Below are 21,935 nucleotides of genomic sequence, written 5' to 3'. Positions count from 1 at the left end.
CAATAAATGGTAGTGATTATTATTGTGGGGAGGAGGGTGGCGGAGCATGAGGAATCAACTTATACAGGGGTCCCCAACCCCCTGGAACTGGGCCCCACAGCAGGAGGTGAGCAGTGGGCCAGCGAGCATTACTGCCTGAGCTTTGCCTCCTGTCAGATCAGCGGCGGCCTTAGATTCTCATAGGAATGTGAACCCTATTGTGAACAGCGCATGCGAGGGATCTAGGTTGCACACTCCTTATGATAATTTAATTCCTGATGATCTAAGGTAGAATAGTTTCATCCCCAAACCCCCACAACCCCCACAACGGTCCCCCAGTTCGTGGAAAAATTGTCTTCCATGAAACCAGTCCCTGGTGCCAAAATGGTTGGGGACTGCTGAATTAATGTTATTTCATTCATTTCATTTCTTTTTTCACTCTGTCACCCAGGATGGAGTGCAGTGGTGGGATCTCAGCTCACTGCAGCCTCTACCTCCCCAGGCTCGGGTGATCCTTCCACCTCAGCCTCTTGAGCCATTGGGACCACAGGTGTGCACCACCACACCCAGCCAATTTTTGTATTTCTTTTTAAGACAAGGTTTCACCCCATGTTGCTCAGGCTGATCTCAAACTCCTGAGCTCAAGCAGTCTGCCTGCCTCTGCCTCTCAAAGTGCTGGGATTATAGTCCTGAGCCACCTCCTCATGCCTATTTCATTAATTTCTCTGTATGAGATTGGACTTCTGATAAATGTGGATGAATCTGTTGTACTCAGTACATGTGAAATGCACACATATTTTATGCTTTAATGAATTTTTGGGTTCTTTGTTTCCTTTTAGTTTTGTAATGAGTATTCAATTTGAAAATCCTGAGCTTATCTTGGCAGAAATACAAGGAAACAGGAGCTCCTCAAGCATTGTTGACATTATTAGGGTCATCTTTGTGGTATCAGACCTGGTCTCTACCATTAGTTGTGCTACAATAGAGCCCTCATCTTAGTTGTACATTTGCATATTATTTCAAATTCCCTTTTCATCTATTTTATTTTACTGAATTAATTTCATCATTATGGCTTCATGCCATGATAAAAATATTTCCCGTGGAGCTGGAGGAAGTTTTGGTGAACACCAAAGCATATCCAATTCTGCAGTCATTTATTGTTAGGCATCTTGCAAATGCCAGACCCTGCAGGAGAAATATCAGTATGAAGATTGAATCCCTGTTCTCTGGCAACTAAAATTCAGTAGAAAGGATAAGGTAAAATGCATAGGTCACTAAAATGAGGCAGAAAATAGCAAAAATTTATACCATTGTATAAAGTACTTTGTGCCAGTCACTCTTTTAAAAGCAGTTTAAAAATAATTCATTAAAACCTTAAACAATTATTATTATCTCCATTTTCATATGTGGAAACTGAGACACAGAGAGGGTGAGTAATTTGTCCAAGTTACCAAAGTAGTAAGTGGCAGATCTGGGATTTGATCCACTTGATCCAGAGAGTCCGGTTCTAGAATTGGCATGCTACCTTGCCTAGGTTAAACCGAGTTCCATTCATTTGAATGTTCCTATTCAAATGAGTGAGTGATTCTGTGTGCTCATGCATGAGTGTGCATGCATGTGTGTGCATGTGTGTATGTAGGGAACAGAAATGGGATTTAAAAGAGGTTGTGGCATTTGAGCTATATCTTTCTGGTTTTATGTCATTTTATGTTCAATTTGTTACATCTTGATCTTTTCTTAACATTCCAATTATACTCTGCTTGAAACACTTCAAAACTCCTGGACCTCTGATTTCTCCCATTATCTATCCAAGTCTAACTGGCTCAGAACTTTACAACTTTGGATCAAAAGCCTTTGCAAAATTTCCAGGGCAAAGTGGAGGTACCTTATGTTCTTCAGAAAAGGTTTTAGGCTTTTAGACAGAACAGAAAGAATGAAAGTCACCAAGTCTATGACCACACATTATAGTGCTGGTTTTATGATGGTAATTATCAGACCAATTCATCACTGTATCCAATTGACTTCAGTGTCCCAAATCACTTGGGCTCTGTTTTTTGAGGTCAGCTGAGTAAAGATAGGGAGTGTGAAAGATGTGTGTTTGTCTTTGTTGGATAATAGGTGAACTGAGGATGCCTGCCTGGGCCTAACCTGTGACCAGCCCTGTAATTCACAAATATCTGGGAAAGGATGATTAACGGGCACCAAAGGTCTATAAGCAGGAGAGTTTGAGGAGGAATAAGGACAAGAGAGCTCAAGGATGATTACTGGAAAATACCGGAGAGGACAGCATGGTGTCTGTCTTGGACATGCTCTCCAAAATGGCCCTATGGGCTCATGGTGGAGGTCTGTGGTTGGTGGGGCCATAGGCAGAAGACGTGAGAGAGGATTTTCCACAAAGGGTTTGTGATACAGGGGCACAAACAGTATCATCTAGGTGCCCATGTGAGGAAGTGTGACTAAAGTGGGGAAGAGGACATTTCTTTCCCTTCCTGTGGTACTCAGTGTAATATCAGTGTGGTAAGAACCCCGGAGGAAGGAGGGTGGCCCTTACTGGAAGCAGTGGATGCTGGGGGCAGAACCAGCTCAATTGGCAGAGACCTGACTGACTTGTTTGCAGGTTATGTGAGACACATTAGAGTATTCCTGAAAATGACTTAGAGGATCATCAAATGTAGGAACAGGAGGGAGTGAGATGTGGCTCATGTTCTGCAAAATACCCACCAGCTAGTGCAGCCCAGGAAACGGGTTATGTAGTAACTTCTGTTTTACAGACTAGTTCTTGAATGAATTCTACTGCATGAATTTATTAGTGTTAGATGACTCCAACACAAGTTAGCCACTGCTCTAAATTCATAGGATATGCTGTTTTCTTGGTGTGGGTTCCCCCCAGGAAGAAGATATTGAGACAAGATTCTATGCAAATTCTATAGTTCATTGGTAAGTTAGTTCTAAGAAACACTGGTAGGGGAGTGGGGAAGTGAGACAGAAATAAGGTAGCCAGTAAAGGGAGAGTTATTAAGCCAGTTACTATTGCAGGCAACTGGGGTGCAATCTCACTGGGAGAAACCCTGGGAAATATTGTAGAACACACATCTCAGAGTCATCCCACTTGAGGGGCAAGGAAGCTGGGGTATGTATCCACCCACTCTTGTCAGTCATTGGTTGAGGGCTCTTCCCAGGAGGATCTTAATCCTTCAGCACTTCCAGCAGAAAGAGCTGCTCTAGCAGCCAGAGAAAGTCCAAGGGCAGACAATTGCAGGTGCTGGCAGTTGGAAGCCAGGTTGGTGTGCGTGGAAATGCTAAGTGTGGGGAATATGGGTGGGGTGCAGACAGTGGCTGCTACTCCTATGACACGTAATGTCTTCTAGCTTGTTGGTTCCACAGTTTGACATTGTCTTGGTCATGTAATGGGTTTACCTGCTGATCGACACTCGAAAACTTCTCATGCCTCCCCTGCTCCTGGTTCCATTTGGTGTTCCCCTTCTTCCTTGTCTTTCCACTTCACTCAGTTCATCACCATTTGCCTTGGCTTTGGCATCAAAGACCTGTGGGAAGCTATTTCCTTTTTTGAGCCTCATTTTTTCTAATCTCAAGGTAAGAATAATAATATATTTTTAGGGTTTTTGTGTGGATTGAAGAATGTGTTAACATATAGAAAAAACCATGTGTCATAACCTGTGTTTGAGAAGGGCTAGCTCTGTTTCTATTGCCATACTTATTTTTCTCTTGACAAAGCCAAGAACTCTTGGAGACCTTATCTTTCTGGGAACCCCCCCATCAAAACTGAGATGTGTAGATAAAGGCTAAGTTTGTCCTCTAAAAAGAAAATTATGCATTTTATTATTTTTCTAATAATTTTATGTAATTTAAAATGATTACATGTTTACTTTTGATATTTAGTGGAACAATACAAGACATACTTCACTGATGTCTAAGCATATTGCATTTACTTTGCTGTCTTTCATCACTTAACTTATCCCACAAATAATTAGGGTAGGAAGTAGGGACTCAGCTTTATGAAGCTATAGTCATGGCTCTGCCCTGAGCTTAGGCCAATCTCAGAGTCATTGATGTGTCTCAGGAGACTGTGATGTTTTGTATTCCTGGCCTTTTGTGCCCTGTGGTATCTATGTTGGCTGTTTAGACCTTGGAGAAAGGAACCCATGGGCTATGGAGAAATGGATCCCATTGTCCATTGCTTTTTATGCTGTCAAGGTGAAAAGGGTGGATTACTAAGGTTTGTACCAGTCTTGGCCCTAGCAGTTCTGACATGAGTCATTTTGAGAAAGGTATCTTATCATCATGAGCCCTGCTTTCCTTATCTGCAAAATTGAGGTAAAAATACTTGCAGGAGAGACCAGCAATCACATGGAGGTAGCTGTAAGAATTTAACAAAATGTGCATAAAAGCACTGTGCAAGCTGTAAAGTACTGTACATAGATACTACACACTGATACTTCACTGAAAATGAAGACATGATTTTGTAGAATCAGGAGAGTATAAAATATCAAACTTAAAAGTTGACCTCCTAATGGCATTATTGGGAATCCAAAGTTTATTGACTTGGAGCTTTAAGATTTGTCTGGCAGAAGCACAGAAAGACAAATATTGCATGTTCTCACTTATTTAGGGGATCTAAAAACCAAAACAATTGAACTCATGAACATAGAGAGTAGAAGGATAGTTACCAGAGGCTGGGAATGGCAACGGGGGGTTGGTGGGGAGGTGAGGATGGTTAATGGGTGTAAAAAATAGAAAGAATGAGTAAGACCTTCTATTTGACAGCACAACAGGGTGACTGTAGTCAATAATAACTTAATTGTACATTTTCAAATAACTTAAAGCAGCGGTCCCCAACCTTTTTGACACTGGGGACCGGTTTTGTGGAAGAAATTTTTCCATGTTGAGGGGTGGGGGATGGTTTCAGGATGAAACTGTTCCATCTCGGATCATCAGGCATTAGATTCTTTTTTTTGTTTTGTTTTTGAGATGGAGTCTTGCTCTGTCACCAGGCTGGAGCGCAATGGCATGATCTCGGCTCACTGCAACCTCTGCCTCCTGGGTTGAGGTGATTCTCCTGCCTCAGCCTCCCGAGTAGCTGGGATTGCAGGCGCGTGCCACCACGCCCAGCTAATTTTTGTATTTTTAGTAGAGATGGGGTTTCACATGTTGGCCAGGACGGTCTTGATCTCCTGACCTCATGATCTGCCCACCTTGGCCTCCCAAAGCGCTGGGATTACAGGCGTGAGCCACCGTGCCTGGCCCAGTTAGATTATTATAAGGAGTGCACAATCTAGATCCCTCACATGTGTAGTTCGCAATAGGGTTCATGCTCCTATGAGAATCTAAAGCCACCACTGATGTGACAGGAAGCAGAGCTCAGGCAGTAGTGCTTGCTCACCCACCACTTACCTCCTGTTGTATGTCCCGGTTCCTAACAGGTCACAGACCAGTACCAGTCCAAGGCATGGGCACTGGGGACCCCTGACTTAAAGAGTGTGATTGGATTGTTTATAACTCAAGGGATAAATGCTTGAGGGAATGGATACCTCATTCTTTATGATGCAATTATTATGCATTGCATGCCTGTATCAAAACATTTCATGTACCCTCCATAAATATATATACCTACTATCTACTCACAAAAATTAAAAATAAATTTTTAAAATTTCTAAGTGAAACATTAACAGATTAAATCTATATACCATCAACAAGAATTCATTCCACCATAGGAAATTTCATATGGACTATTATATCAAAATAAAAGAGAAAAGCCAAAATGATTTAAAAAAAGATTTGTCTGGCAGAAGATTGTTTGATTATTTGTTTGTTTTTAAAAGTAAGATGCCAATACAAATTTATTTGTCCAGTGCCTTCGTTGACAGTGGAGGGGTAATATTGGAATATTTTGGAGGCACCTTTATCCAAGTATTTTAAAGTAATGCTTATGCAATGTAGAATTGTCATGAATTTGCCAGATAATGGCAGGAACTTCCACTGCGTTGGACTGTTGGGTTTTGAAAGATCCGTGTTTAAGTCCACATTTGGCCACATAGTAGCTGTGCAACATGAGGCTTGCTATTTTATCATTTGTGAAAAAAAGATAAAAGTTCTTCTAGGGATCATTGTGAAGGATGGAATGAAACATTGGGTGAGAAAATTCTCTGAAAACCATAAACAACTCCATATATATAAGGTGTATAGTTTTTATCATTACTCATGTTTAAAGAAGTGAAACCAAAAAACAAATGTTCAATGACACAATTTAGAGAGAATCAAGTCGGAAATTAATGAGGTGTAGTCAAAAAGGAGACACAGATTGCTTTTTGGTAATGATTTCTTCCCATATGGCTTTGATATGGGATGTTTATGGGTGACAAATGGGGAACTATGCAAATGTGATGCATGTGCACAAATTTATTTTAAGATTCATAGCTTGCCTTGCTGGCAAGCTATGGACTTCTAAGAGCTTCAGTCAAACCTGCTCGGTCCATTGCCTGTTTCAGACTTAGAAGACTGTAAATAAATTTGATTCAACCCCCAACAACTCTGTAAGACAGCCATAGGGCTGACTGACCTCAGGTGTCAAAAGGCAGTGTAGGAGTTCTAACTATGTAGAAGGGCTCACCTGGGCGGGGCCAGGTGGCTAGCCAGGAAGGTTCTCCATAGGATACCCTTATTGTGGTAAATTTGCCACAACCCACTTTCTGGGTGTCAGCATTGTAGCATATAAAATCCAATTGTGTCAACATAGAGAGAGTAGATCTTTCTCTCTGGAGTGCAGTCACATTATTCCTACTCATCATGTGAAGTTTAAGACCTAATGCCAATTAGTTAATTTTAATGGCAAACATAGTTACCAGGAAATCCAGAATTTCTAGCTAACACATGAGAAGCCAAATTACCATCATAAAATTGCTTGGTGAGCTTGGAATCTGAACAGGCATCATCAGTCACCTGATTTGAATGTTAAAGGGTTTGTCGGTCAAGTTTCTTGAGTGCAGGCAACAAAATTCTCTATTGACTCACCTAAGCAGAAAAGAAATTCATTCGTACTTCTTGGTCAGTACACAGAAGTGATGAGTAGGCTGGAAAGCCAGGCTCAGAAGACAATGGGAACCAAGAGAGGCTATGAATGGCAGACACATTGTCATCAGTTCAGTGTTTCAATGCTGTCGGAAATCTGAGCAGTTGATGCTGCTACTACCTTTGGACTCTCAATGCTGATGCTACTGCTGATTTTTTTGGAAATGCTCACACCACCATGTATAGCTTCTCAGCTGTCCTTGTATCTTCGTTTCTCTCCTTCAAGATCCAAAGACCTGGCTAGGAACATCTGGTTGCTGAGTTCAGGTCATATGCATCTACACAGCTGTCGGGATGCTAAAAGAGGAAATATATGGCCCCCAGACCTGTGCTTCTCCAAGTGTCATCTGCAGACTGGTGCCAGGCCATGGAATGATTGTTTTTATTTTGTGATGAGGCAAGGAACTCATGCTCGAATGTACATCAATTTAGTGCTTTTTCTATTTAGGCAGCTTTGCTGTGGAAAAAGTGTCAGTTTAATTAAACAGTGTGCTACTAAATACAGCAGCACTTTCCTTGACTTCATGTTGGGAGGCTAGGACCTGATGTCTGGGGACTCCCCACAAAAGAGGAGTGTTTGGAACCCATGTTGTAAAAAAACAACAAATATCCACCACAAGTGAGATCAGGCTGAGTAAGTCTGATGTCTACTACTCCACCATAGAGACATTTTTGCCATCAGTAATGTGTGCATTATGAGCATCTAGACATACCCTCACCTGGCTGGTGTTTGGTTGGATATGGTGATTTTGACTGTCACTACTCTCTTTCCCACAGGGCAGGTTGCTAGCTACCCTCTTGGGAAAGGAAAGGTTGGGGGAGACAGTTTCATGCCCACCCAAGTTGGCTGGTTGAGACTCTTCACTGTGATGGTGAGCCAGTGGCCCTCAGATGACCTTGGAGTGGGAGTTATCATCTGTCCATTGTGAATCCTGCCCTTTCTGTCTTCCATAAGCCAAATACTCATAGCACCTTGATGGAGCAGTTCTTTATCCAGTGGTTCAGGAAATGATTGCAATTTAAATAGTTGGGGAATGGTGTGAGAAGGAAAGCAAGTATTACAACTCTGGTTTAGCTTCTTTGGTCCTTTGTATTATACATAGAGGCAAAAGCATCACTCTGTGAGCCATTAGAGTATGTCTCATGTGAATTCACCTTGTTCTCTTGCTCTTCCACTTCTCCTTCAGTCCTCTCTTAAGATCTTCCCTGTTGAGTGCCCCTCCCAGCACCTCCCTAGAGATTGCTAACCCTCCCTACAGAATAGTAAAGTTCCCATCTCTTCTTGAGACTTTTGAATTCAGACACCCCAGTAGTCTCCTGGATGTAGAGGGCTTTTCCCTTCACTTTAGCTGGTTATCACAGTATGGGAAGCTCTGGTCTTATGAATGGGGTGGAGAAAAGATAGTAGAGTGCAGAAGAATTCCTTTTAGGTTCCTAAAAATTGAGCACCAGTCACCATCTGATACGGTTTGGATATGTGTCCCTGCCCAAATCTCATGTCAAATTGTAATCCCCAGTGTTGGAGGAGGGGCCTGATGGGAGGTGATTGGATCATGGGGGTGGAGTTCTCATGAATGGTTTAGCACCATCCCAGCCTTGGTACTGTATAGTGAGTGAGTTCTCATGAGATCTGGTTGTTTAAAAGTGTGTGACCGGGCGCGGTGGCTGACGCCTGTAATCCCAGCACTTTGGGAGGCTGAGGCGGGCGGATCACAAGGTCAGGAGATCGAGACCATCCTGGCTAACACGGTGAAACCCCGCCTCTACTAAAAATACAAAAAATTAGCCAGGCGTGGTGGCGGGTGCCTGTAGTCCCAGCTACTCCGGAGGCTGAGGCAGGAGAATGGCGTGAACCCGGGAGGCGGAGCTTGCAGTGAGCCAAGATAGCGCCACTGCAGTCCAGCCTGGACGAAAGAGCGAGACTCTGTCTCAAAAAAAAAAAAAAAAAAAAAAAAAGTGTGTGACGTCTACCCACTCTCTCTTGGTCGTGCTCCTGCCATGTGATGTGCTGGCTCCCACTTCGCCTTCTGCCATGATTGTAAGTTTCCTGAGGCCTCCCCAGAAACGGATGCCACCATGCTTCTCATACAGCCTGTGTAACTGTGAGCCAATTAACCTTTTCTTTATAAATTACCCAGTCTCAGGTATTTCTTTTTTTTTTTTTTTTTTTTTTTTGAGATAGAGTCTCGCTCTGTCACCCAGGCTGGAGTGCACTGGCGCAATCTCGGCTCACTGCAACCTCCACCTCCCGGGTTCACGCCATTCTGCCTCAGCCTCTCCGAGTAGCTGGGACTACAGGCGCCCGCCACCACGCCCGGCTAATTTTTTGTATTTTTAGTAGAGACGGGGTTTCACTGTGGTCTTGATCTCTTGACCTCGTGATCCGCCCGCCTCGGCCTCCCAAAGTGCTGGGATTACAAGCGTGAGCCACCGCGCCTGGCCTCAGGTATTTCTTTATAGCAATGTGAGAAGGGACTAATACACCATCTAAGGGATGAATGGCCTTCAAAAGACTACTTAAAAATTGCACAATAATATCAATATGACCTCGCTCCTCCTTATTAAACTAAGCTGCATTCATTGCTTATACAGCTTGAGTTTCAGGAGGCAACTTCCCATGACAATGGACTATGAATGGTGCCACAGTGAAGTTGCTCTTCTCCAAAGCTCAGTGTTCTTCCTGCCTCTAACTCTGATCATGAAGGAAGGGAATGTTGGGGAGAAGTTTTAGTTTAACCTACCTTATCCTTCTGCTCTGTCTGTAGCTGACAAACTCCAATTCTTATCGATTAACCCTCAATCAGGTTATAGGCACATCTTGTAGTTTGAGAGCAATTCCGTATCTCTAATATAACTTAGAAAGTTCTGATATTATAGACTAATCTGAGCTGCTTACCATGTACCCCACCAAGAAAAGCTATGAAAAAATGCATGTTAAGTGCTATGGACTTGAAAACAAGAAATAAAAGAGGAAGAAAGGAAGGGAAAAAGAAGGAAAGAAAAAGGAGGTAGGAAGGGAAGAAAAAAATAACTCATATTTAGAGACTAAAAGATTATCTTTTCAAATATTATGTAGTAGGTAGGTTAAAATAATTGGAATTTTCTGGTGTAATCAACTTGCAATAGAATGGCAAATATCCTTCATCTGTCATTGGACTCATGTCATAATTATTTATTTTTTTCTATGAAAAAAAAGGACGGGAAATCTGTTTTATTTACTTTACTTTAATTTAATTTATTTATTTATTTTGAGATGGAGTCTTGCTCTGTCGCCCAGGCTGGAGTGCAATGGCACGATCTTTGCTCACTGCAACCTCCGCCACCCAGGTTCAAGCAATTCTCCTGCCTCAGGCCCCCAAGTATCTGGGATTACAGGCGCATGCCACCACACCCGGCAATTTTTGTATTTTTTAGTAAAGATGGAGTTTTGCCGTGTTGACCAGGCAGATCTTGAACTCCTGACCTCAGGTGATCTGCCTGCCTGGGCTTCCCAAAGTTCTGGGATTACAGGTGTGAGCCACCACACCCTGCCAAAAATCTGTTAACTTTAGTATGTTAAGTGCAGCCTCTTTCTAATAGGATTTGCATTTGTAAAGAAAAGGAAGGATTTTTTACCTGAGGCAACCTAAAGGCAAGTGTGCTTAGGGCATTCATCGATTTCACTAAAAAGTGATCTTTAGCTTCTGCATCCCATAACTCCAGGTTCAAGGGTTTTTTTTTTTTTTCACTGAGTTGATCTGGTTTAGTGTTTTAAGGTGAAAGCATGGTAAGTTACTATAGAAGAAAGGAAAATTAAGAAGAGTGGGGATGAAGGAGGAAGGTTGATGGTGCATGAGAGGAGAAGAGAGGGGCACAGACCATCAGCACATCTGAATGTAGGAAGTGGGAAAGGTAGGACTCGGTGATCACACGGTGTGAAATTTCTCTAATGTTTCAAATGTGTGGGACAAAATCAATGAGTCACTCAGCAAGCATTTTAATGAATATTATGCATAGAGTAATGGGGGAATTGGAGATATTAAAAGGTAGACACACAAAATTATTTAAAAATTATTTAAAAATTCTATATCGTAAATGTTAAAGGCTGAGTAGAAACAAGAAGTGTTAATAGCTCTGAGTAAAGGTGCCTCTAATTCCTCCTTGGAGTTAGACCTTGGTTAGGCATTGAAGGATGGAATGATAATGTCAAGAATTGTGAAAGGCCTGAGATTTGACCCTACTTGAAAGCTAATAAGTTAGCTTGCCACAGTTTCATGGATACTGGCAGAAGATATAAGACCCTCGGATCAGAAACAAAGACTTTATTGCTCACAGCACAGCAAGCAGAATGAGCCAGACTCTTTTTTTCTTGTTTTGAAAGAGAAATTTACAGAGGGAATAATAGAGGAAAATAAAGAGATCAGGAAGTACAACTTGTTCCTGACAGAGTAGAAAGTGAGAATCCAAATTGGGTTTTGACACAGCAGATGTGTAGCCCAGACAGTAGAGCTGGCTACACACACAATTATCTCTAAGAGGAGGGCTGGCTTCCGGTTCATTCCTTATTCCTCCCCCATGGCTCACTCCTGCTGGTTTTGGTCTCTGGTTTCTATAGAGAGCACTGGTTCAGCTGCTAAATGAAACACAGTGAATGAGGGGTTGTTATCCAAGGGTCTGTTTTTTTCCCAGGGTCACCTTTCCATAGTCCTATGCTGTTCAATACTGCAGCCATGAGCTACATGTGGCAATGCAGCATTTAAAATGTGACTAAACTGAAATGTGCTGTAAGTGCAAAATACACATTGAATTTCAAAGACTTAGTAAAAGGGAAAATATCTCATTAATACTTTTTATATTGATTACATGTTGAAATGATAATATTTTGAATACATTATTTTAATAAAATCTGAACATTAATTTCACCTATTTCTTTTTACATTTTAATATATGCTTCAAGAAATTTTAAGTTACATATGTGGCTGACATGTGTGGCTCATGTGATATGATATGAGGTACCTTTGAGCAAGAGAGGAGGCTCCCTGAGGCTTTCCTTATTGTACTCCAAAGGCTGTGTTATTGATTTCCTGTTTTCTCATGGACCTCAGCTGGGCATGGCCTGGGCCATTGACCTGCTTTAAATTGCAGTCCTCCTTGATGTACTCTGCTGCCCCTAACCCCAGAGTGTTTTCAGATGGGAGGAGCAGGGATATAGTCAAGACTTACCTTTCCTCTCATGACCTTGTCCTCCACTTGCCTTTACAAAGTTTTGCCACTCACTTTGCCACTCACAAAGTTTTGTAGTTAATTCAGGCTTTATGGAAGGTTCAAAGAATGCTAAAGGGAATTACAACCTATGGGGGAAGGACTTTCAAACTGTGTATTGATTGTGTCTTATTTCCATGGTCTTTGAAAAATGTACTCAGGGATTGAAACCCTTCACAGGGGATCCCTTTGTGCATCCTTAACCTTGCTCTTCTGACCTTGAGTCTTTACCCCTCCAGGAGACTACCATCTTCTAATATCTGTCATGAAAATCTGCCACTCTTTTTTTTTTTTTTTTTTTTTTTTTTGAGATAGAGTCTTGTTATGTTGCTGAGGCTGGACTTGAAACCCTGGGGTCACGTGATCCTTCTGCCTCAGCATCCCGAGTAGCTGGGACTACAGGCGGGTGCCACTGCACCTGGCATGCTACGCATCTTGTATGAAACTCTACCAAGAACTCAGAGAGATGGTCTTGTCTAAGGATATCCACCCCCAACCCTGTTTTCCACTCCCTTTGAATGCTAGATTCCTGAGAATACTACCCAAACAACCTGTTAATAAGACAAAGTTAAGTTTATTCTTACTGCAGTAAGGGTGAGCATTACCTCAATGCAGTCTTAGTAACTTCCTTAGGGGGAAGGGCTAAGTTGTGATGTTTATGAGGGTTCAGATACTAGTTTAAAGTGGGCCGTTCATGCAGAGGATTGATCATCATTGGATAAGATTCATGATATAGTAGTTTAAAATTGGCGGACACAGCAAGGAAGATTTTGAGGTGAATGTTTTCATTAAAGAGTCTTAGGGAGTAAATAGCTGTTGATGCTGTCTATTGAATTGAACAGTTTGATTTTCATTAAAACAATTTTCTTGGGGAAGGTTTCTGGAAAAACCTTATTTGCAACTTTTATCCTCTTACACAAAATTTTTTTTGGAATAGTAAAGTCAATGTTGATAAAGACAGCAGAATTGTAAAGTGATGTTAGTAAAGTTAGTAAAGTGGGCTGAATAGGAAAGCTATGTTAATGCAGACAGTAAACTGTGTAGGTCTAGGTGGTATAGTTCTCACCCACAGTAAGACATGCCCCCATTCTGTGTTACTCAGTTTTCAGGGCTCCAGAAGGGTAGTCTTGGGCACTCTATGTCTAAAGATATTATAGTGCACATCAGCTTACCACATGTACACACAGACATTTCTTGTCCTAGTTTGGGTTTCCCTCAAAACAGACTCTGAGACAAGGATTTGGTTTATTTGGGATGTGATTGTAGGAAAAGCAGGAGGGAAGGTGGAAAATCAGTCAAAAGTGCAGGAATGAGCAGGTTACCACTGTAGGCAACAGGAACTTAATCCCTCCTGGAACCTTCTGAAACACTGTGGACTACCTTGAGGGGTAGGAATTTGGAGTCCTCATCCACTTCCATCCTGGTACTTCTGGCCTGTCCCAGACAGGGTAAGCACACTCTTTAGAGGTTAACGAACACCTTCAGAGGGAGTCCATTAGCCTGTAAAATAATTCTCTGTAGGTGGCCTATAGGAAGATCCCAGGGGTATGGGCATGGCAGATTTCAGCACCTGCTATACAGCCCAACATGGTGGTAGACCCATAGTAGGTGCTTGATAAATACTTATTGAATGAATGAATAAACACACATTGTTTAAAGATGAGCTTTAGTTCTCAAACTATAGTCTAAACTTGATGATGAGACAGACCTTTCCTTAACTGCCCCATAATTATAAGGCTGGTCCTCTCATAATAAAGTTAGCACCTCACAATATTATACATCCACCTCCTCTGCCCTCTTTTCTCCCTTTAGCCCTGCCAAGAATGAGAAAAGGGTGAATCACCGATCCTTTTAATAGCAACTCATTTAGCTTCATGAAGATGGACTGTGAAGACTGGAAATTAACTTGCAAAGGCACAGTAAAGTTCTTAGATGGGAAATACTACCTTCTGCCGTCCCTGCTAGTAGAAGTTGGGGAGTTGGGGGGTGGGATGACAAGTGTGTTCTTCAATTATAGAGTTGTTTGTTTTGACATCTGTTGTCCCTGGTTTTGGTTCCTTTTTGCTCTGGAAACTATGTATTAACCTAAAGGAATGGATATCTTGGTGGGACTGTCAGGGATGGCAGCAGGCCTGTGGGTGGCTAGGAGGCTAATTTGGAACAAGCTAGGAGTGGGGGAGTAGGCTGCGATTCCTCAAATCACACAAATAGAGGCCAGATCTGCAGTGTGTGAAGACCTTGCTTGGCAAAAGGTCGTGCCAACATCATTGAGAAAGAGTTGATTTAGGCTGATGTGAGCTAAATGTACGTGAGAGGGCTCCATTGACCAGAGAAAAGACTCCCAGGTATAAAACATAACAGAAAAAGGACTACTTAACAAGCAAAAATTTATCAAGCACCAACAATATACTAGGTATTGTGCTAATGTTACACTCCCAGCCACAACACAATAAAGCTACATTGGTATTGAACTAGGGATTGCTAGTTAATTTATTTATTATCTGTCACTTTCTTTGGGACTAATTTGGGGGAAACCAAATTTTCTACTTTAGTGTGTAAAGTAAGAGAAGGAATGTTAAAAGATACTGTTATGGACTGACTGTGTCCCTCACCCCCAGATTCATTTGTTGAAATCCTAACTCCCAATGTAATGGTATTAGAAGGTGGAACCTTTGGGAAGTGATTCAATTTACATGAGATAATGAGGGTAGAGACTTCATGAATGGAATTAGTGCCCTTATAAGGGAAGACACAAGAGCTTGCTATGTCTCTCCCCTCTTACTGTGTGAGGATACAATGAGAAAACAGGCTTTCTGCAAATCAGGAAGAGAGTCCTCACCAGACACTGAGTCTGCTTGTGCCTTGATCTTGAACTTCCCAGCCTCCAGAACTGTGAGAAATTGTTTGTCATTTAAGTCACTCAGTCTATGGTATTTTTGTTATAGCAGCCTGAAGTAAGACATACTCTTCGAAGAAATGTTAAAACCAGGACAAAAATAAAGTGAACACTTATAAAATATCTTATTTATCAAATTAATTACTAAGGGAACCAGTAAGACTTTACAATCAGTTCAAAGGATAATTCAAAGAACACATCAGGAATGCTTACATAAATTCAGAAATAGATGCAAAACTGCTTGATGTCCATTCCATTCCACTGACACAATTCATTTGCATTTCTATGTATGTGAATCATTTACATTATTACCTGTTTTCTTCTACAATGTACAGAGTTGTAAAATAGGTTGAAGGCATCAAAAGGCACAAACCAGGCTGGGTGTGGTGGCTCACGCCTGTAATCCCAGCACTTTGGTAGGCTGAAGTGGGCAGATCACCTGAGGTCAGGAGTTCAAGACCAGCCTGGCCAACATGGTGAAACCCTGTCTCTACTAAAAATACAAAAATTAGCTGGGCATGGTGGCACCTGCCTATAATCCCAGCTTCTCAGGAGGCTGAGGTAGGAGAATTGCTTGAACCCCAGGAGGCAGAGGTTGCAGTGGGCGGAGATCACGCTGCTGTAGTCCAGTCTGGAAAAGAGCGAGACTCGGTCTTAAAAAAAAAAAAAAAAAAAAAAGGCACAAACCCCTATAGAATCAGATGACCTGAAAGAATGTACCAGACAGGACACTCAGAAATATTTCTGTGGCCCATTTCAAAGTCTTTCACAAGTGCTCCTGATAGAAGTAATGCTTTCGAGTAGTCTTTCTGGAAGCAGAAAATAGATTGCAGGCTGGCCAAGTCTTTTGAATCAAAAGAAAAGTAGCTTCTTGTGGCAACATTACGTACTACCCAGGGTGTAAGTGAGGAATCATTTGGAACTGCATCTTCTAAATACAAGAGTACTGATCTATATCGGGGAAAGAACAATTGAAGGAAAATTTGATGAAATTTGCCCCATGAAGAGGAACAGAATCAATTTAGCAGGCACTTCAGTTACAGAATGTTTAGCTACAAATAAAACCTATTGAGGGAAAAAAGGAAGTTCGTGAAACTTCCTTTTTAATGAACTCCCTGGTTCAGATTTCATAATGAGTTGTGACAAGAAGTGGGAAGAAAATTACTTTTATTTTTAACAGCTATATTGAGATATAATTTACATACCATACAATTCACCTATTTAAAGTGTATAAATATTTTTTTTTGTTATTTTCACCTATTTAAAATAGGTGTAGAATCACAATCACAGTCTAACTTGAGAATGTTTTCATTCTGCTAAAAGAAACTTGGTACCCATTAAAAACCACTCCTCATTCCTCACCCCATTACATCCTTTAGCTCTAAGAAATCACTAATCTACGCTCTGTCCCTGTAGATTTGCCTATTGTAGACATTTTCTAGAAATAGAATCATATTAGTATGTGGTATTTGTGACTGGATTCTTTCAACTAGCACTTAGCATAATGTTTTCCAGGTTCACTAATCAATACTTCATTTCTTTTTATTGCTGAATAATATTTCATTGTATGGGTATAGCACTTCTTATTTAACCAACTGTCAGTTGATGGACATTTAGGTTGTTTCTACTTTTTGGCTATTATGAATGGTGCTGGTGTGAACACATATATTTTTGTATGGACATGTATTTTTATTTGAGTGTACACTTAGGTGCAGAATTGTTAGGTCATTTGTAACACTATATTTAACATTTTGAAGAATTGTCAAACTGTTTCCCAAAGCATCTGTGCCCTTTTATATTCCCACCAGCAGTGTATGAGGAAGGTTTCAGCTTCTTCACATCCTCACCAGCACTTGTTATTGTCTGTCTTTTTGATTACAGCCATCCTACTGGGTGTGAAATACTATCTTATTATCCTTTTGATTTGGATTTCCCTGATGACTAATGATGTTGAATAACTTTTCATGTGCTTATTGGTCATTTGTGTATCTTGTTCAGTGAAATGGCTATTCCATTTTTTTGCCCATTTTTAAATTGAGTTATTAGTCTTTCTATTATTGAATTTTAGGAATTCTTTATACATTAAGGATACCAGTTAGATACATGATTATCTATTTTTTCTTTTGTCACTTGTGCGTTTGGTGTCATATCTGAGAAATCATTGGTTAACCCAAGGTCAGGAAGATATACTCCTATTTCTTTTAAGTGCTTGATAATTTTAGCCCTTACACTAAGGTCTATGATCCACATTAAGTTAATTTTTCCATATAGTGTGAGGAAGAAGTCCAACTTCAATCTTTTGCATGTTGTCTCAGCACCATTTGTTGAAAAGACTATTTTTCCCCATTGATTTGTCTCGGCACCCTTGTCAAAAATCAATTGACCATAAATGTAAGGGTTTATTTCTGGACTCTCAATTCTATTCCATTGGTCTATGTGTCTATCTGTATGCCAGTGTGACACCATCTTGATTACTATAACTTTAAAGTAGGTTTTGACATGGGGAAGTGTGAGTCCTCCAACTTTGTTCTTCTTTTTCAGATTGTTTTGACCATTATGAGTCTCTTGCATTTCCATATGAATTTTAGAATCAACTTGTCAACTTCTGGAAAAAACAAAAGCCAGCTGGAATTTTGATAGGGAGATCCAAAGATTAATTTTAGACTTTAATAAAAAGATTGCTAAAACAAATTTTTGTTTTCAGGTTTTTGAGTTTCAACCATTCTCATGTAAATTGTTAATATGTTTATTTTACTCTATAAGTAAAGTAGAGCTGTTAAGATCTTTTTTTTTTTTTTTTTGAGATGGAGTCTTGCTCCGTCGCCCAGGCTGGAGTGAGGTGGCGCGATCTCGGCTCACTGCAAGCTCCGCCTCCTGGGTCACGCCATTCTCCTGCCTCAGCCTCCGGAGTAGCTGGGACCAGGCGCCCACCACCACGCCTGGCTAATTTTTTTGTATTTTTAGTAGAGACGGGGTTTCACCACGTTAGCCAGGATGGTCTCGATCTCCTGACCTCGTGATCCACCCGCCTCGGCCTCCCAAAGTGCTGGGATTACAGGCGCAAGCCACCACGCCCGGCCAGCTGTTAAGATCTTTGCTGTTAGCACATTGGCATTGATTTATATATAATTCACATTTCACTAATGTGTTAAATCTTATATATCCTTCTTAGTTTATTCAATTTGTAATGATGTAGTTGTATAAACTGTACGGAAAGGCAAAGGACAGGAAGAAGGTGATAAGAATTTGTTAGAGAAGTAGTATAACATGGTGTGGTAGTGAAATAACCTGTCTTTTGACCGTACATTCATGTTTTAATGTGCTTCATCAAACATGAGATGTTAAATAGATTGGTAGTTTCATTGAGCTTTCCTCATCTTATGTAAATGGATATAGGGAATTTTAATGCCAAAAAATGTTTTCAGGGAGATTAAATTGCTTTTTTATTCAGATGTTACAAAATTGGGAAGTACTGTTTTACTAAAAAGTATTTTGAATGAACCATTATAATCACCCCCACCTCCAGAAAAGCAAATGTATTTGAATGAAAAAAAGTAGTTATGTTTAAGCGTCTAGGATTATAAACCCTGAGGGTATGTCATGGATATGTGGGACTGTGCTTGATTTCATAAAGAAGTTGCCAGATCAAATAATTTATTATTGAAGATGCTACAAATTAATCTGGGAGTACAAAAGCAGTTATTGTAGAAATAAATATTAAAAAATGTTGTTCACAAGCTGTCAGTCATGATCCTACCAAGAGAATGAGACATTTAGGCTACAAAGACAAACTTAAAATGCCTGTGACTCAGACTGGTTTGGCTTTGAAGCAGGTTGGACTTGTAGAGCTACTCAGAGAGGAAGTGGTGCACAGTGAATCAGGCAGGACTTGGGTCTGCACATATGACTCAGTAATAAAGAGGAATTAACATCTGTAACACAGTGCCTTAAAGAAATCACAGATTTCAACTGAGTTGGCATTGAACTACTTGGACCTGGCTGGAAATTTGTGATTTGGGGAAAAAATGTTAAAAGCTTGTATCCCAGAAGTCAGAGCTATTTGGTACGGTACAGCTGTAGAGTACAAGACTATCTTGGGGTTATGGTAGCATGAATGACCAGGAAGAGGTCTCATTTCTGAAATCAGGAAGGTGACATGCTTTGCTCAGAACAGGGCTTGGGTGCAGCAGGGGCTCAGGAACTGAGGGAATAGGTTCATCATGCAACCTGTTCAAATGAACATCAGTCCTGATAAGGAAGGCTGTACTTCATAAGCATGTTGAGGTCAAGACTTTTTCAAGCATATGGCCTATGGTGACCCATTTAGTTCTGCCTCTTTCTGTTAGTGGAAGTCTTGCCTTGAATAAGACTAGATAGTGCTAAAAGTATTGGCACATTTATCTGGGTTAGACAACAGCTGATATTTCTTATTGAGGTAACCAGAACCTCATTGTTCATTCAGTTATTAATTTAAAAAAAGGTGGTCATTACTGTGTATTAGGTCCTGTGCTAAGATTGGGAATATGGAAATGAATGGGACCTAGTGCTCATAATCGGGTGAGGAGACCCACATGCCATATTTTTGGATGGATGCTGCTACTATTGATTGAGCAAAAGATTAAGGGAGGAAGAGCAAGTTTTGGAGGACAAGGAATTTCATTTTGGAGATAAGTTTGTGAAGTCTGTAGAGCATTTAAGTGGAGATGCCTGGTGGGCAGTTGGAGTTGTATCTGACTGTCAGTGGGGAAGTCCAAATAGGAAGTCTGGATTTGAGAGTCATCATTTAAAGATGATAATTGAAGTCATTGACATTGATAAAGTCACACAGAGATTCTATAGAGTAAGGAAGGGAGAAGGATTAGAACTAAACCCTGGAGAATCCTTCCAGTTCAGCAGTGACATCTGATGAATGCTATTGTCTGAGTACATACTGCTCTCACATCAGTGAATTTACATTTGAAAAGCATGAATAAACTTGCAAAAAACACATTCCAAAGGAAATTATCACCGCAAATACAGACCCAGAAATTTTCAAAGTAAAAATTTAAAAATCAGGCCAATAATAAAACCCAAAGTATCTTCAGAATCAAAGAGGAAGTTTAGGTATTAACTCTATTAAGGGAGTAATATAGATAAAGTGACCAGAGTTTCTGAACCTAAAGTAAGCTCTAATAAGTTTGATTGTTCTTATGGGAACTATGGGGGATAATATTTGAAATCAAAACTGTCTGGAATGCATGACTGAGATCAATATAGAACAATCAAGTAACAAAAGAACAGCTTAAACATAAAAACTAGGAAAATTAAAAGGCTATCTAGGATGCAGATTTGTTGATATCCTTGAGTGAGATTGGTTGAATTGATAACCAGAGTTGTCTCAGTTATCTCTTGCTGTGTATAAAAACTCCCTCAAACCTTAGTGGATTAAAACAATAACAGTCTATTAATTCTCATGGATTCTGTGGATTCCCTGGGCTCAGTTAGGTAGTTCTTCTGCTAGACATGGTGTTGGCTATATTCAACTGGGAGCTCAGCTTGGGATGGAATGACTAAGATGGCAAACATACATGTCTGGCCTCAGCTGGAATGGCTAGGGGCTGGTTATGCCCTATCTTCTCATTTAGTGGCCTCGCCTGAGCTTTTTAACCTATCGGCTGATTCCAGAAACACAAAAGCAGAAACTACAAGTGTTCTTAAAGCCTTATAGTTCTTGTAGCTCTTAGGAGTACTAGAACATCACTTCTGCCTCATTTGATTGGCCAAAACAAGTCACGAGACCACTTCAGGAGAAAATAGATTCCACCTCTTGATGGGAGGGGTGTACAGGGATAGAAGGATTGTTGGTGGCCACCTTTGGAAATGATCTACCACAAGAGTTGATTTCCATTTTCAACTTGGCTGCAAGTACTACAGTTTTCTTTCTGCGGGACACTGAGTAGGATACTATGCTTGGTTCTCACTTCCAGGTGAATACTAAGAGTTCCTGATGGCATTGTAGTTCCCATAACTTTCTAATATATTTTGCCGAAAAAGTCTACTGGAAGAGAAGTCCATAAACATTTTTAAGGCCTTCTCAAAACAGAGCTTTGACACTAGGTATCTAAGTTTCTCTTTTCCTTTCTCTTATGTTTACCAGTCCCCCTCCCCCACCCCCCCACCCCGAATCTATCTTAGTCTTGTAATAAAGTTAAGGAATTGTTATATTGTGAAATTCTACAAGTACAACTTTTCCAGTTACATGTATGCAAGTGTTGGGGGGCTGAGGGTAGAGGAAGAGAAGTCTTTTTTGAGTTATTTTAAGAGTAGCAGAGCAGGTGGTTTTGGCGACTTGATCTGGGCCTGCCTGTACCATTCACTGGTGCTCAAGGGGTACTAGTGACCACTGCCCTGCTTCAGATGTGAAGTAGGTATCTACCTTCATCAGGAATCTGGAGCTGAGCAATAGCTCCCAAGCAAATACAGGAGGTTTGAAAAATAATAAGGTTGGGTTTGTGAACATTGCCATTTTTTTCTGTGTGCTGAAGAACAGGCAGGGTTTAGTGATCACATAGCTTACAGGCAGGTGAAGAATTAGGAAGAATGGCTGTCAGATGAAAATATGGCATTTAGACATTCACAGCCTTTGGTTTTTTCCTGCCTGTGACAGGGTGTTCAGGAAAGGCCCAGGTTAATGAAGGAGAGGGAGAGGGAGAGAGGGAGGGGAAGTGGGAAGGAAAGGGAAAGAGGGAGAGAG

Source organism: Nomascus leucogenys, chromosome X (assembly GCF_006542625.1).
Source record: "Nomascus leucogenys isolate Asia chromosome X, Asia_NLE_v1, whole genome shotgun sequence".
Lineage (NCBI taxonomy): Eukaryota > Metazoa > Chordata > Mammalia > Primates > Hylobatidae > Nomascus > Nomascus leucogenys.
The sequence above is the reverse complement of the archived record's forward strand: the minus strand, read 5'-3'. Positions refer to the sequence as shown.